We start from the raw sequence: 14,670 nt of genomic DNA, 5'->3' as shown, positions 1-14,670 counted from the left end.
GTGGACAGACACTATCTGTGCAGCCTCCCCTTTCTCTGTGGTAGCTGAGGACAACTTCTGGGCTTTAAAATAAAAATTTTTTTTTTTTCACTTTAAATGTTACGCCTGAAATGCTTCCAAGTGGAGCTGCTGGCAGAGCAGGCCTGAAGTGGGAGGAGAATTTAGGGTAGGAGTCCTTGCCGGTGGTGGATAGTAGAGGAATTTAGGACGTGTGGGTGAGGAAGGGAAGTACAGGACTCGAATTACCCCTGGCTTTATGCCTCCTTCAAGAAATATTTTCTCTTTGCACATTTAACTTCACAAATTTGGGATGGATTCAAGACAGACACGGAGAGTGGTCAGGGCAGTGGTGACATACTCCTGTCCCATCTCCTGCTGGATGCCTTCCTCTTGGCCATCCCCTCGTCTGTCATCCGCCTTTTCCTGGTGCGCTGTGTGTTAAAGGCTCTAAATGTGTTCTCACCATGGTTCCACCTCTTTTCTCGATCCTCTCTTTTATTCTCTTGCTCTTTTTGGAGTGTGGTTTATGTATCTCACTGGGACCTTCTGCTGTCCTTCCTCTGGTTCCTCGTTACTTTTACGGATGGTGCCGTTTTCTAGAACTGGCTCCCTAGACTTTCCAGTCCCATCGCAGCTGTGGGCCCTTCCCCCTTCCTCATTCTGCGATACCACGGAAGTCTGTGGTAGCGTCTGGTGCAAATCACAGAGGTAGGAACCCCTCAACATGCTTTTCGCCTCACTTTCTTTTCTGAGTCCTGATGTTCTAGACCCATCTGGGGTTCACATTAAGAAATCAGTAGAAGTTAGGGGCGCCTGGGTGGCTCAGTTGGTTGAGCATCTGACTTCGGCTCAGGTCATGATCTCACAGCTTGTGGGTTCAAGCCCCATGTCGGGCTCTGTGCTGACAGCTCAGAGCCTGGAGCCTGCTTCGGATTCTGTGTCTCCCTCTCTCTCTCTGCCCCGCCCCTGCTTGCATGCTACCTCTCTCTCCCTCTCTCTCTCAGGAAATGAATAAACCTTAAAAAACAAAAATTAAAAAAAAAAAAAGAAAGAAATAGAAGTTTAAACCAGCATTTAAAAGAGGGTTGCAGGGAAAAAAAAATGTGGGTCTGTGGCTTAGGCTGAGAAATTAAAGTCATATGTGAAAACTAAAGAATATTGATGTACAGCTGGAATGGTTTCAGACATAAGGATCCACTTGCGGACATGAAGACCTGTCATGCTCGGTGACAAGTTGGGAGATGATTAGGGTTATTATAATATTGACAATAATGATCTTAGTGGTTCCCATATACAAAAGAGTTAAAGGTTCCAGGTCCAGTTCTACTGCGCTGTCTGCATTATCTCACTTAATCCTCATGCCGGCCGACGTGGTTAACATCACTTTTGTATGATATAGCCAAAACTGAGGCCCATCAGGGCTTAGGGCTCACCTAAAGTCATAAAGCTATTAAGGGGTGGCACTGAGAGTTTAAACTGAGAGTTTAAATAAAGGTGGGGTGATGGGCAAAATGGGTAAAGGGGAGAGGGAGACACAGGCTTCCCGTTATGGAATGAGTAAGTCATGGGGATAAAAGGCACAGCACAGGGAATGCAGTCCATACTATTGTAATAGCAGTATGGTGACAGATGATGGCTGCATTTTGTGGGGAGCACAGCATAATGCATAGAGTTGTCAAATCACTGGGTGTACATCTGAAACTGATATAACATGGTGTGTCAACTATACTTCAATTTAAAAAATAATAATCGAATAGAAAATAAACCCAAGTAATTTGGCTCCAGAGAGTGAACCTTGGCCCCCACACCATCCATCTTTCTTCCTTAGCCAGATTTGATACATCACCAGCTTTCTACCCTATAATTCAATTCTAGATTTCTGTTTTCTATTTGCCTAATAGGATCTGCATCATTTAGAAGTAAGACAAACTACACTGCAGTTATAACAAATAATAATACTTCTTGGGATACGTGAGAATTCTGAATATCACGAAGCCGCCCATCCTACCCCCAGTGAAACCAGGCAAGGAAGCACAGGAAGGGAGACAGCTCGGTTAAGTCCAAACACTAAGACCACACAAATGAGTTTATTAGGGGTATGAGGGAGAATTTGCATCTCCGGAATGTAACATAAATCATCCAGAAAGTCCAGTACAAAGCACTGCCAGGGACTCAGCAAAACAGACCGGAGGGTCCACTGTCTATTGAGATTTCTGATCCGAATCATCTTAGCTGGGATGCCGGCTGGCTGGGGGCCTCTGGCACTTATTTCCAGTTTGGCCAGAGCAGTGATTCCCTGCTTGAGAGTTCCTGCATGGGGTAAAAGGTGTGACTCAGGAGGGCGTGCGATCTGCTGACGGAGTAAGAACAGAAAAATGTTGAGAACCCACTTGCTCCAGAGAGGTAAACACTTTGGAAGTGTGACTGTGTTACTAGAGATTCTCGAAGAGCAGGGATTTAAGGGTCTCAGGGGACCAAAACATCAAACAGGAAGGCAGTACCAAGTTTTGCTTTCTTCCTCCAACTTGGAATAGTGACAGCTAGTGAAAAAAAATTTAGTATACATGAAGGAAGATTACCCATTTGATCCCACACTATACATACTGTTGCAGCTTTCCCCCCACTCCTTGGTGTTACAGGCTTATTTTGGGAAAAGAAGTGACCTTACTCATAATTGGAGCTAAAGGATGCTTAGTAATGAATTAAACTGACACCTTAATAAAGGTGGAGAAGGGAGCATGCTTTTTGGACTGAAAAAAAATGAGTCTAATTTAAAACAAAAGATTCTAGGACAGACCTGCCCCGTAGAAATATAATGTGGGCCCTGGATGTAATTTAAAGTTTTCCAGTAAAAATTTCAAATTAAAAAATTAAAATAGGTAAATTCATTAGTAATTAGTAGGTAAATTAATTTCAGTATGTTTTATTTAACTCAGTGTATTCAAAATATTATCATCTCAACATGTAATCAATACCAGATTTGTATCGAGATACTTTATATTCTTTTTTTCATGTGAAGTCTTTGAAATTGTGTGTGTTTTACACTTAAAGCACATCTCTGTTCACACTAACCACATTTCAGGTGCTCAGCAGTGATGTGTGAAGGGAAGAAAGACAGGAGGGAGAGGGGGGTGGGAAGAAATGTTAGTGAAAACCTGAAGATGCCTTCTAAGCAAATAGATGCCTATCGCGCACCCTCTTTGGCAATCCCAAAGGCCACACTTCCTGGTGGTCCATTTCCATAAATTCTCACCGGCAAGTCAGGAAAATCTTTGCTCCTTCCTGGTTAAAATCCATCTTTCCCTTCTTGTGCCAACTGTTGTTGGTAGACGACATGTTTCTGGATGTAAATAAAAACTCCCCCCCCCCTTACATTTCTTTTCTGTTTTATTATTCTGGAGAACCTTCCTTGGCCATTTACTCTTATGTAACTATTCTACTTGATCTCACCCTCCAGCTTTTCTCTTCCTCCACTGGAATCTGTGAGAAGGCAGCTGGAGGGACACACATGCGTGCATAGACCTCAGATACTATTTGGGACTCCATTTTTATAGTGGGAACCAAAATGCCTCTTAAAATTGGCCTCCTGAGGCATCATAGACCCCCATCTCTTCCATAGGCAAAAAATAAACCAGAGAGTGCTGATGACAATTTTGCATGCAAATTGGTTAGCGGAGCCCGGGGCTGCTCAACTTGTGTGTACAATATTCTATTTCCATGCACCAATTTGGGAGTTTGCGCATGAACGCAGTAATTGTTCATGCAAAGCTGAAAATGCAGGTGTGGAAGCCTTTTTTAGAGTAAGAGAACTGTCTGACCCCATTCTCATTTGAGTTTTGTTGAATCTTTCGTGATGTCATATGCATAAGTATTATTTATTAAAATACATTTCTAATATATGGAGCTTTTTGTAAGTCTTACGAATGTCTTTGTGACTGTGCCACCGAACATATGGTATGTCTCCACTACAGCGAGGACAAGGAGAGTCTACTGAGTTGAATTTGCTCGTGTGTCTGGGGGTAGTGCCTTTGAACCAACAAGTTGATTTCCTTTGTGGGTAGGAGTTGTACAAAGCCCACAGAGGATAGAATTTATTCTTGCCATAAGATCTTGAAACTGTTCCTGCACATGGGGCATTTTTGTGCTTTCCAACAGTTTCCAGAGTGCATTGTTTTATATATTGTTTATATTACTATATTCGGAAATTTTAAAAAATTCTCCTAAGTAAAGAGTTTATTGATATACCAGTGTGAAACTCTATTACAGAGTTGAGATCCTTGTGATAATAACTCAAGGTAAACAGAAATAGTAGTATTCCCTTGTGCTCTGCATAAATGCCAAACTGAAGTGTGCACATACCCTCGGGGCACCATACTTTTTGGGAAATTTCTTTTTTTTTCCATTTTGTTCTGCCTGGGGTTAAGATTCCCCATCACTTCTTGTGTATAACCACAGACTTTGTCCTGTCATTATTTGGTCATCTCTGCAAAGTGGAATTTTTATATACTTCCTTTGCTTTCATTGTCATATCAACCCTTGATTTTTCCTCCAGGTCAGAGGTATGGATCCAACTCATTTCTAAAATTGCTACTTAATAGTCTATAGTATTGGATGAGCCATAGTGTATTCATTCAGCCATTCTGCTGTTGATGGATTTCATCATGTGCACGTAGGGAAGGAATTAAAATGGCCCTCGGCTGTTTCAGACTTGAAAAAAGCACCATGTCCCTTCTTGTTCCGAAAGAGCTGACTGACCGCCTGGCTCTAATGGGACTGCCCCACGAGCTGGATGGGCGAGACCGTGTGTGGGGTGACGAGCCAGAGTCAGAATGTGTTTGCTGGCTCAGTGTGCTACCCATTTAAGGTGCCCCTTTGCTTTAGCCTCTTGGCTTTCAGCACACCTGAATGAGAAAGTACGAGAGCAATCACGCTTCTTAGTTGAAACTGAGAGTCCCCACAGCTCCTTGCAAAGATGCATTATTTTTCTGCTGTGCCTACTCTGAGAACTTGGCCACAGTGGCGTTATATTTTCAGTACTGATTACTTTTATACAGAGTCTTCAGACTTTATCATAGAAATCCATATAGGGTCCCATTTACATTCTAAACAGTTTCATTTCCATATTGTTTGTACATATTCATTAGTGGCTGGTCTTGGATGCAATCAGTTTATTGTACTCTCAGAATCAAAGAGAACTACCCGGAGCGTCAGCTCTCAGGATATCGTGCTCAATTAGGAAAATGGCATAAAATATTGACAAGTAGCTTCCCTTCCGCCTCATGCTAAGCTCTCCTTGGATTTGGCATGGACCAGTTTGAATAGAAATTCTGAAGACTCGGTGATCCTTTGCTTCTCCCCTTCACCATAAAAAGTATTTTTAAGCGTGTGATATATTTTATTAATACTCCAACTTCAGTTTCTAGCCGGTTGCTTTTAATATTTGAATACCCCACTGTGAAGTCCAAGCAGCTTGAGGCCTGGTGTTTCTGGAAAAGCTTTCTTGATGAATCTTAGCCTGTGTCTTCTCTGACAAAATGGACCAGTGAGATGAGCGGGAACGCCGTCTTTTGGGTTTGATTAATGGGTACGGTCAATGGGAATTATTCAGCACTCTCCTTACAAAGTCCTAGACACTGAATTTTTTACAGTGTGATGTTGCATGTGTGTAATCCAGTGACTGCGTGTGATCCTTTGAAATGACAAGCAAGCCAATAACAACTTGATCTCCCCCTCTCCCTCCACCCTTCCCTTCACACACACCCCCACACATACACACAGACACACACGCACACACCCCTGTGGTCACAGCAGTCTGACAGTCTGATGCTTCACAGTCACTTGTGGTCTGGTGGCATGCACTTAAGAACTCATTTGATGAGGCCTTTGTTGCTTGGCCAACTCCTCCATGATTGGCCTGTAGAATCCTAGGTTTAAATAAGCTTTAAAAAGTGCTTTTAGTCGTACTGAGATTTTCCCCTTGACTTTATCCATGATTTAGGTAAGGTGTTAAGAGCTGTGTTTTATGAAAGCTGATTGGTGGTTGCCAGAGAGGGGAATAGGGAACTGCTTACCGGGTATGGGGTTTCCTTTTGGGGTGAGGAGAATGTTTTAGAAACAGAGATGATGGTTGTACAACATTGCGAACGTACTAAACGTCACTGAATTATTCACTTTAGAATGGTTGATTTTATGTTATGTGAATTTCACCTCAATTAAAAAAAAAAAAAGAATAAACAGTGTGTTAGTAGTGTGGTCTCCTGAGCCTGGCTATGTTTTATTTTTTTTCTTAAGTTTCAGAAACATGAATTTATGTGATAAGACAATGACAGAAATCTGAATTTGGAAAGCCTGAAAACGATAGTTGTAACTTATTCTTCAGATTTAGAAATGACACAGATAGAAGCCTTCAGGCTGCACACATTATTTTAAAAAATCGAATTCCTATTCTTTACCTATACAATAAAAAAAAAAAAAACCCACATTTGAAAAATGATTGATTTTAGTGTTTCGCTAAATTGAATCTACTGCAAAGCCCAGGCAGACTGATGTTATAGAAATAATGGCCTTCAAGGAACTTTAAAAAAAAAAAAAAAAAAAAAAAAGAGGGAGAGATTTGGTTGAACAGTGTCATTATCAGCTTTACCTGTGAGGGAAATTACCCGGGGGAGATGGTGTCGGTCCTCTTGTGTTTCGCTCTCTGGTATTGACAGATCCATTAGCAGATGTAATTAGAAAAGCAGAGTTGGACTTTGAATAATTAGGTTAAAGTCACAGATGATTGCTGAGCAAAATAATAGAAGCTGTTGCAGTTCAGCGTGCCGTTGCCTGCCGTACAGAGGAGAGAAATGAGTGGCGGCTTGCTGTATGCCAGTGGTTTTGTTCTTGCCTTGGAACCTGGCGCTTTCCCAGCAATAAAGTTTGAAGGAGCAAAGCCGTCCCTTTGGCTCTTCTGCAGATGTCTGCAGGGCTTCGTGTCCGGGGAATAAGTGGGGCTGCGGAATGTTTTTGCTAAACAAAACATAGTCATAGCAAAAACAAAATCTCCTTCATCCCAGGAGTGTTAAGAAATGTGTGGTTTTGTGGATTAGGTCCCCCCCTCCCCCGTTTTCATTCCCTTTTTTTTTTTTTTAAGTCCTGGAATAATGGTTTATTTATTTATATGGAGTTATTTTCTGAAAGGAAAACAGAACACTTATTCTAAAAGACCTTGGGCTCTCATGCCACCCAAAATACCTTTCCGGCAGTGCTTTCTATATTTTGATATTTTTTTTTAATCAAAAGCCTGTTATTGGTAATTGAGTGAGGGAAAAAAAAATATTTCCAAGGAATTCAAAATGTAATTATATAGTTCCCAAAAAACTATATAGTTCTAAACATTTTGTTCATCTTTACATCAGTGTAGAGGAGAGAAGAATTGGGAAATAGAGGGCTGTGTCAAATACCTGCAGGTGTATCCTTGAAAACTGATATAAATAGTGATGATGTGGGAATGAATGGAATCACAAGCTCTTCAGTATGTGACCGAGGCTTACAGCGTGCCTTGACAACGCTATGATCAGGGATAGGAAGGAGTAGGGGGCATCTATCCCCCTACATTTATCAAATGCCCCATCCAGTCTGCAACCTACCATGCCTTGGCTTTGGGCCATATGGACTTGGAAATAAAATGAGAGTTACTTGCCAAATCTAAAGATTAGGAGAGTTTCTATGAAGACCAAGATTTCTGAGTTCTTGAAGGTAAGAATGAGAAGTTTTGGCACCATTGGGCCCACATTCCCATTGGCAATAAGCAGGCTGAAAGGCATGATACTGCCCTCTGGGTGAGAGGGGGCTTCGGTATCCATTGTTCCTCCCATGGCTGTGTCTCTTGTTTGTTTGTCCATCTGGGCCCTGGCCTTGGGATCTGCCCCAGGCCCTCTACCAGGTCATGAGATAAGAGCCAGCCCCACCCAGGCTAGTGGGAGAAGCCAGCTGGAGAACTGGGCTTTGTACAGCAGTGGCATCCAAGTCCTTGTGTAGGATGAAGACACGGCTCCCTGAGTGGGAGCACCGGGGCGTCCAGCCTGGTCCTCAGGTTTGCAGACTGACCACAGTAGATAAAAAAGACTTTGGAACTTGACAGATTGGAAAGTGGAGAGAGAGGAAAGTATGATCTTCAGATGGACATTGGGCCCTAACAGTGGCATTTCCTCAGACTGAAGTAACATTGGCCAAGAAAGCATCATCTGTGCCCCTCATCTTCAGAATATGAAGGATTATAATTAGAAATTTCAATTTATGATGAGGTGGCTTATGGGTTCAGTCCTGGAGTGGCCTCATAAAAGCCCAGGAAGTCAAAGTAACTTCAGGTAACGGATACTGTTTTCTTTATAGCTCTCCACTAGGAAAGAGGGAACCCATTGTCTCCAGACATACTTGTTAGAATACCCCTTTTCTCTCCTATGACTGTGCAGGCATCTCTTCCCTGGAATGCCCCTGAATGTCTCCCAGGGACAGTCAGAACAGGCAGAATCCTTTCTCATCCCTGGGATGGGCAGAAGACTGGGACCCTCAAAGACAGCAGTGATTTTTATTCGGTCATAGTGGCAACAGATTATTTTCTTGCCTCTCTATCCATCTCTCCACCCACTCGCACGTGTGGGTATTCCGTATTCCCATTTTGGCTCTAGGTTAGGGGAACTCTTCGGTTTGCACTGCGGACATTTATTATATTATCCAGTATCACCTTTTAATTAGGAACTGGTACGTTACTCTTCAAACTGAAGTAATGAAATCATTGCATTTTAATGCTGGAAGTTCCTTTCAGAATTACCTCTCCAGGGTCTTCATTTTATAAACAACAGACCCAGGAGATGGGGTGGGAGTTAAGATGACTTGTCCAAGGTTACATAATTTGTAAACGAAGTCAGGCAAATCTCACAAAACAAAAATAATGGAGAGGTTATCCGGGTGGGTGGGGTGAGAAAGAGACCAAGAGGCTACAATTGGTATGTCCATCCACACAGAGAAGTCATTCCTTTCTTTATTTTTCTAGTAATAATAGTGGGGGATTGGTCAGTTTATAAGAACTAGGGTTTTTCTGAAGGTTAAGGTTCAAACAGAAACAAGAAATTAAGGCCTTTAATCATATTTACAATAAGAGCCTGGTTTTATTTTATTGCGATGAGATTGTTGAGATTAATTTTTATTTGTTTTTTAACCATGAAGCTAAACTTGCTTTGACAGCATGCATACCAAAAATTAAAGCCATAAAATTGCTGAGTTTTGACAAGAGATACATCTTTAGATTTTAAGATAAAAATTTTAAAGATACTATGTTTTATTCAGGAAGCATTTAACTATAAAGTGGTTGATCGCCCAATGTTTTGAGTGCACTGATTTGCAAGCCTGGAGGGTAAGGGCTGTGGGTGGAAATGGGAAACAATTTAGTGGCCCAGCACTGTACTGTCATCACCAGCCTCAGTTGACCTATATCCCTGACCAACTCCCCACCCACCACTGCCAGCACCACTGAGAATGATACTTTGGAGCTTTATCCGTTACACACACATCATCCCGTTTGATTCTTACAGCCGCTGTACGATGTCATTATCTCCATTTTTTAAACAAGGAAACCGTGTGTTCACATGCCCAGGATTATCGCCAGGGAGGAATGTAGCTAGAATCCCAAATTTTCCAAACGTACAGACTGCTTTTATTTCTTTTTATTAGAGCGTGATGCGTAAGGGGGAACAAATACATAAATTATCAGAATCTTAGTAAAGGCTTATTTTATTACAGCAGTAAGAGCTTGAAATACTTGGCGCGTTCACAAAACACCACACTGTGGAGACTGGCTGAGTGGGAGGGTCTCATACTGGTTGACTCACAGATGCTCTTCCTACACACTCTTATCAGAGAGGAGGGGAGCTTAGTGCTGCCTAGCATTTTGGGGTTTGATCGCTGTCGTGAAGTTACCCGCCCCAAAAGGCCTGCCCTCCTACCAAAAGTCCATTACGTTTTCCAGACGAAACCACAGGCCTCTGTGCCACACACAGTTATGCTCGTTCAGTTCGGTTGCTTTGTAATCTCTTGATAGCAGAAGAAACCTGCCCCTGTTCCCTTGACACCCTACATAACAGACCTGCTCCTGTCATTTGCAGGGCCCAGGAGAAAAAGTGCAAGACATGTTGGGCCTGAGCCAGCGCTAGGGTGAGGCGAAGGAGGCAACATTTTTATTTTAAAAAATTTGTTTAATGTTTATTTATTTATTTTTTTTAATTTTTTTTTTTCAACGTTTATTTATTTTTGGGACAGAGAGAGACAGAGCATGAACGGGGGAGGGGCAGAGAGAGAGGGAGACACAGAATCGGAAACAGGCTCCGGGCTCTGAGCCATCAGCCCAGAGACCGACGCGGGGCTCGAACTCACGGACCGCGAGATCGTGACCTGGCTGAAGTTGGACGCCCAACCGACTGCGCCACCCAGGCGCCCCTAATGTTTATTTATTTTTGAGAGAGAGAGAGAGAGACAGAGTGCAAGTGGAGGAGGAGCAGGGAGAGAGGGAGACACAGAATCTGAAGCAGGCACCAGGCTCTGACCGTCAGCACAGAGCCTGATGTGAGGCTCAAACTCACGAACTGTGAGTTCATGACCTGAGCTGAGGTCAGACGCTTAACCAACTGAGCCACCCAGGCGCCCCGAGAGGCAACATTTTTTAAGAAGACAAGATCAGTAACAGTGTGGTGCTAAGCCGTATTGGAGCTTGAGGCAAAAGGAAAAATCAATAATACTGATCCTGTATTTATTAAAATTTTGGATATTTTGTTTGTTGTAGACTTCTTGCATGAATTTTCACTTTGTAACATATTGCATTAAATTTTTATTGATCTTTCTTACTGAGTTTTTGGTGCCCCTAAAATTTGCGGCTGTAGGGGTGTCTCCCTGCCCTCCCTTGGGCTTGCGGATGCACACATTGGGGCACCATCCACCCTTGCTGCAGATTGGAGAAGCCTGTCCAATCCCCCAAAGTGGGCCCTGGGCTCTAAGGGCAGAGAATTCCAGGTCTTGGCTGTGGGAAGTTGGGCTATGGATGACAGGTGGGTACGTGTCCCTAGGTCCACTGTTTCCTTGCCCTCAGAGAGGAGAGGAGAGTGGTTGGAGGAGGGCCAAAGGAACCCTCTGGACAGTAGCTCTCAGCCTCAGAGTTTCTTGGAGGGCTTGGGAAGGTACAGATCACTCAGACTCTGATTCAGCAGGTCTGAGGTGGGGCCCCAAGGTCTCCATTTCTAATGTGCTCCTCCGTGCTGCTGCTGATGGGTCAAGGAGCACACTTTAGAGCAGGGATCCACGGTGGGGGTCTCCTTGCCTGGGTCTAAGAAGTTGCTTGACAGATTTCTGTGCGTGGAATTCAGATTTCTGTGCGCGGAGTTCGGAGGGGCTCAGCGTTCTTTACCAGACTTGTCTCCAGATCTTTGGTCGAGCAGCATGTCCAGAATGTACCGTTCAAGGGAAAAGATGTCATACTTTTCTGCTTTCCTGGCCAATCTTCGCTTTGTCACTGTTATTAATGAAGGTTTCTCCAGGATGCTGGGCACTGCTTTAGAGTGAATCATTGCTATAGATTTTTTTTTCCTGTAAATTTCTTGCATGATGTATGGAAATGAGAGCTACAGTGGCTGATGTTAAGTAGTGTTCTTAAGTACCCCTAGATTTGTTTTTAAGATTGTGTTTTAAAATAACACATTATTTTAAAAAATACATAAAGAACTTTCAGATAATGTTTTTACATATAAATCAGAAAATTTTAAATGTCTTATCAACCCTCCACCCAATGACCCTGATGGATGGTAACAGTGCCTACTGCAAGTACAAAAGAAAGTAAAAGCTACCTTTCCATCCTTCCCTCTATTCTCCAGCCCTTTTCTCCAATAGTCATATTTTTGTGATTTTTTTCAGAAAAAAAATTTTATTCTAAAAAAGATTATCTCTCTATTTTTATACAAGACTAGCATAGGATAAACACTTGACACCTTGCCTCTTAATAATTTATCTTGGACACGTTGCCATCAGCACATAACAGATTTACCTTAATCTTGTTAAATAGCCCATAGGATTCATCACTGTCCCAGCGTTTATTTAGCCAGCTCTCCAATGAAGAACTACTTGGTTCCACGTTTTTGCTATGTGAACATATCTGTAGTATCTTTGTCCGTAAAGCCTGAAAAACATCTAGGAGTCCAGCCATAGATGCAGTATCCGGTAGAGGGGTTGTTGGACAAAGGGTGTGTGTACTTTTAGGTTGGAAGGCAAGCATCATATTCCCCTTCAAAAAAGTTTACCCGATCAACCATGATGAGCATGCCTGTTTCCCCAACATTCTTGCCCACAATGGATAGCATAGAAGTAAAAAGCAAAAAGTCTATTATTCCAATAGCAATATTAGTAGAAATAAACTTGTTAAGTGTACAATATCTATGTGAAGAAAACTTTAATAAGTGCCTGAAGGACCCCAAAGAAGTCTTGAATAAACAAAAATTATGCCTTGTTCTTGGATGGGAACTTGTAATATGATGAAAATATCCATTCTCCCTCAGTTAAGCTATAATTTGAACATGATCCAAAAATAATATCACTAGGAGTTGGGTTTTTTTTTTTTTTTTTTTTTGGAAGGAAGGTTTGATGAGCTGATTTAAAAGATGATTTAGAAAAAAAAAAAAAATAACAGACAAGAAGATTCAGAAACTAAACAGGAAGATAAGAAGTTTCAGGAAATAGCCTGACCAGATATTAAAATGTAACGTTAAAATTGTTAAAATAGATAAGTAGAGGACAATCATAAACTTGAATATATTCAGGAATATAATATATGATAAAGGTAGCATCTCAAACTAATGGGAAAAAATGGATAAACATGGGGGGGTAGAATATTGAATTCATATTGAATAAATTCCAAACTGGATCAAAGATTCATATCCAAAAAAATGAAATATGTAGTAGCAGGAGAATCGTTTTATAATACCAGATGTCTCTGCTCTGATACAAAACTCAGAAGTCATTGGAGACAAGATTGAGAAATTCCACTTCATAAAAAAAAAATTCCTCATGACAAGACCCACTTTATGCAAAGTCAAAAAACGAACAATAAATTGGGAACAATATTTGCAAGTGATATCACGAATAAGAACTAAATCTCCTAATGTATAAAGAGTTTCTACAAACCTATAGAAAAAGGACGAGTAACCCAACAGAAAACTAGGGCAAAGATTATAGTTAACAGAAAAGGCGACACAGACAGTATTTAAAACATGACATGTTCAATAAAAAAAAAAAAAAAAAAAAATACAAGTTACATAATGAGAGAAATACAGATTACCACCACAGGGATCATTTTTTCACTATGAGATTTGCCAGGGCATGGAAAAAGAAATACCTTTGTACATCGCTGGGTGGGGGGAGGTGGTAAATCCATGTTACCCTGTGGAAGAAATCTGGCAATATCTGAGAAAATTACAGTGCATTTATCTTTGGTCTAGCAAATTCCTAGGTATGGAATTCCTAGGTATGATGTATTATATGTGAGCACATGTGAAATTATGTAGGAGCGTAATTTTCGTCAGCATTACTTATAAAAGCAACAGTTTGATTAATCTGTGGTACATCATACAAAGGAACACTGTTCATCTGTAAGAGGAATGAAGAATTCTGTGTGCTACTACTGAATGCTTTCTAAGCAAAGTATACCGTCAATTGATAAAAATTAATAAAAAATGAAATGTGTAACACTGTGCTACCATTTGTATAAAAAGAGAGGGAGACATATAGACTTTACTTGTGTATGAATTCAGCAATTGTTAATGTGTATACAAAAAATGGATAATACTGATTGCCCTTAGGGAGAAAGCCTGAAGGGGGACCGGGCTGGGATGTATACTTTTAATTATGTATATGCTTACAGCTTTTGATTTTTGAATCTTGTCTGTCCTTCTCAAAGAATTGTTTTAAATCCAAATCTTAAAATAATTCTGTAGGTGAAAAATACTTGTTTTGATATTCATAATTCTAATGTTGAGTAAATGTGAGTGTTTTTTCAAATATTGACTAGCTTTTTGTGTCTAATTTTAGGCAGTTGCCTATTCGTATTTTTCCTCCTCCCTCCCTCCCTCCCTCCCTCCCTCCCTCCCTCCCTCTCTCTCTCCCTCCCTTCCTTCCTTCCTTCCTTCCTAACTTCCTTCCTCCCTTCTCCCTTTTCCTCTTTCTTTTTTTCTTTTTTTCTTTCTTTCTTCCTTTCTTTCTTTCTTTCTTTCTTTCTTTCTTTCTTTCTTTCTTTCTTTCTTTCTTCCTGTAGTTTCTTTGCAAATTAAGGAAGTTACCTCTTTGTCTTAAGTGTCACAAAAATTTGTTCCAGTTTGTCTTCTGACTTTGTTAATACTGCTTTTTGCCACCTGGAAATTTTATATTTGCGTGCAATTTCATATTTTTCCTCCTCCTCTTTCTTTTTCTTTTCTTTTCTTTTCTTTTTTAATTTTTGGAGGGATGGAAATGACTCCTCCAATGTGACCTCTGAAAAGACTGACTTCTAGGTTTAAGACATCTAGTCAGCAATGCCTTGAGAGGAGTTGGGAAATAACCTGCTGCCTTAAGTTCTCTTTGAAGGCAGTAGTTAAGACAGGAATAAACTCGCTCTTAGCA

The 14,670-nt window shown here is 41.2% G+C and overlaps 1 protein-coding gene across 5 annotated transcripts in view; it reads left to right on the top strand.

The window, feature by feature from the left end:
• The window catches only part of RFTN1 (raftlin, lipid raft linker 1), a 207,719-nt gene that overhangs the window by 65,761 nt on the left and 127,288 nt on the right, over positions 1–14,670 (top strand). The gene's annotated exons all lie outside the window — the stretch shown is intronic.

The sequence above is a fragment of the Leopardus geoffroyi genome, chromosome C2, assembly GCF_018350155.1.
Source record: "Leopardus geoffroyi isolate Oge1 chromosome C2, O.geoffroyi_Oge1_pat1.0, whole genome shotgun sequence".
NCBI lineage: Eukaryota > Metazoa > Chordata > Mammalia > Carnivora > Felidae > Leopardus > Leopardus geoffroyi.
Note: the sequence above shows the minus strand (reverse complement) of the source record. Positions and strands in the feature narration are given on the sequence as shown.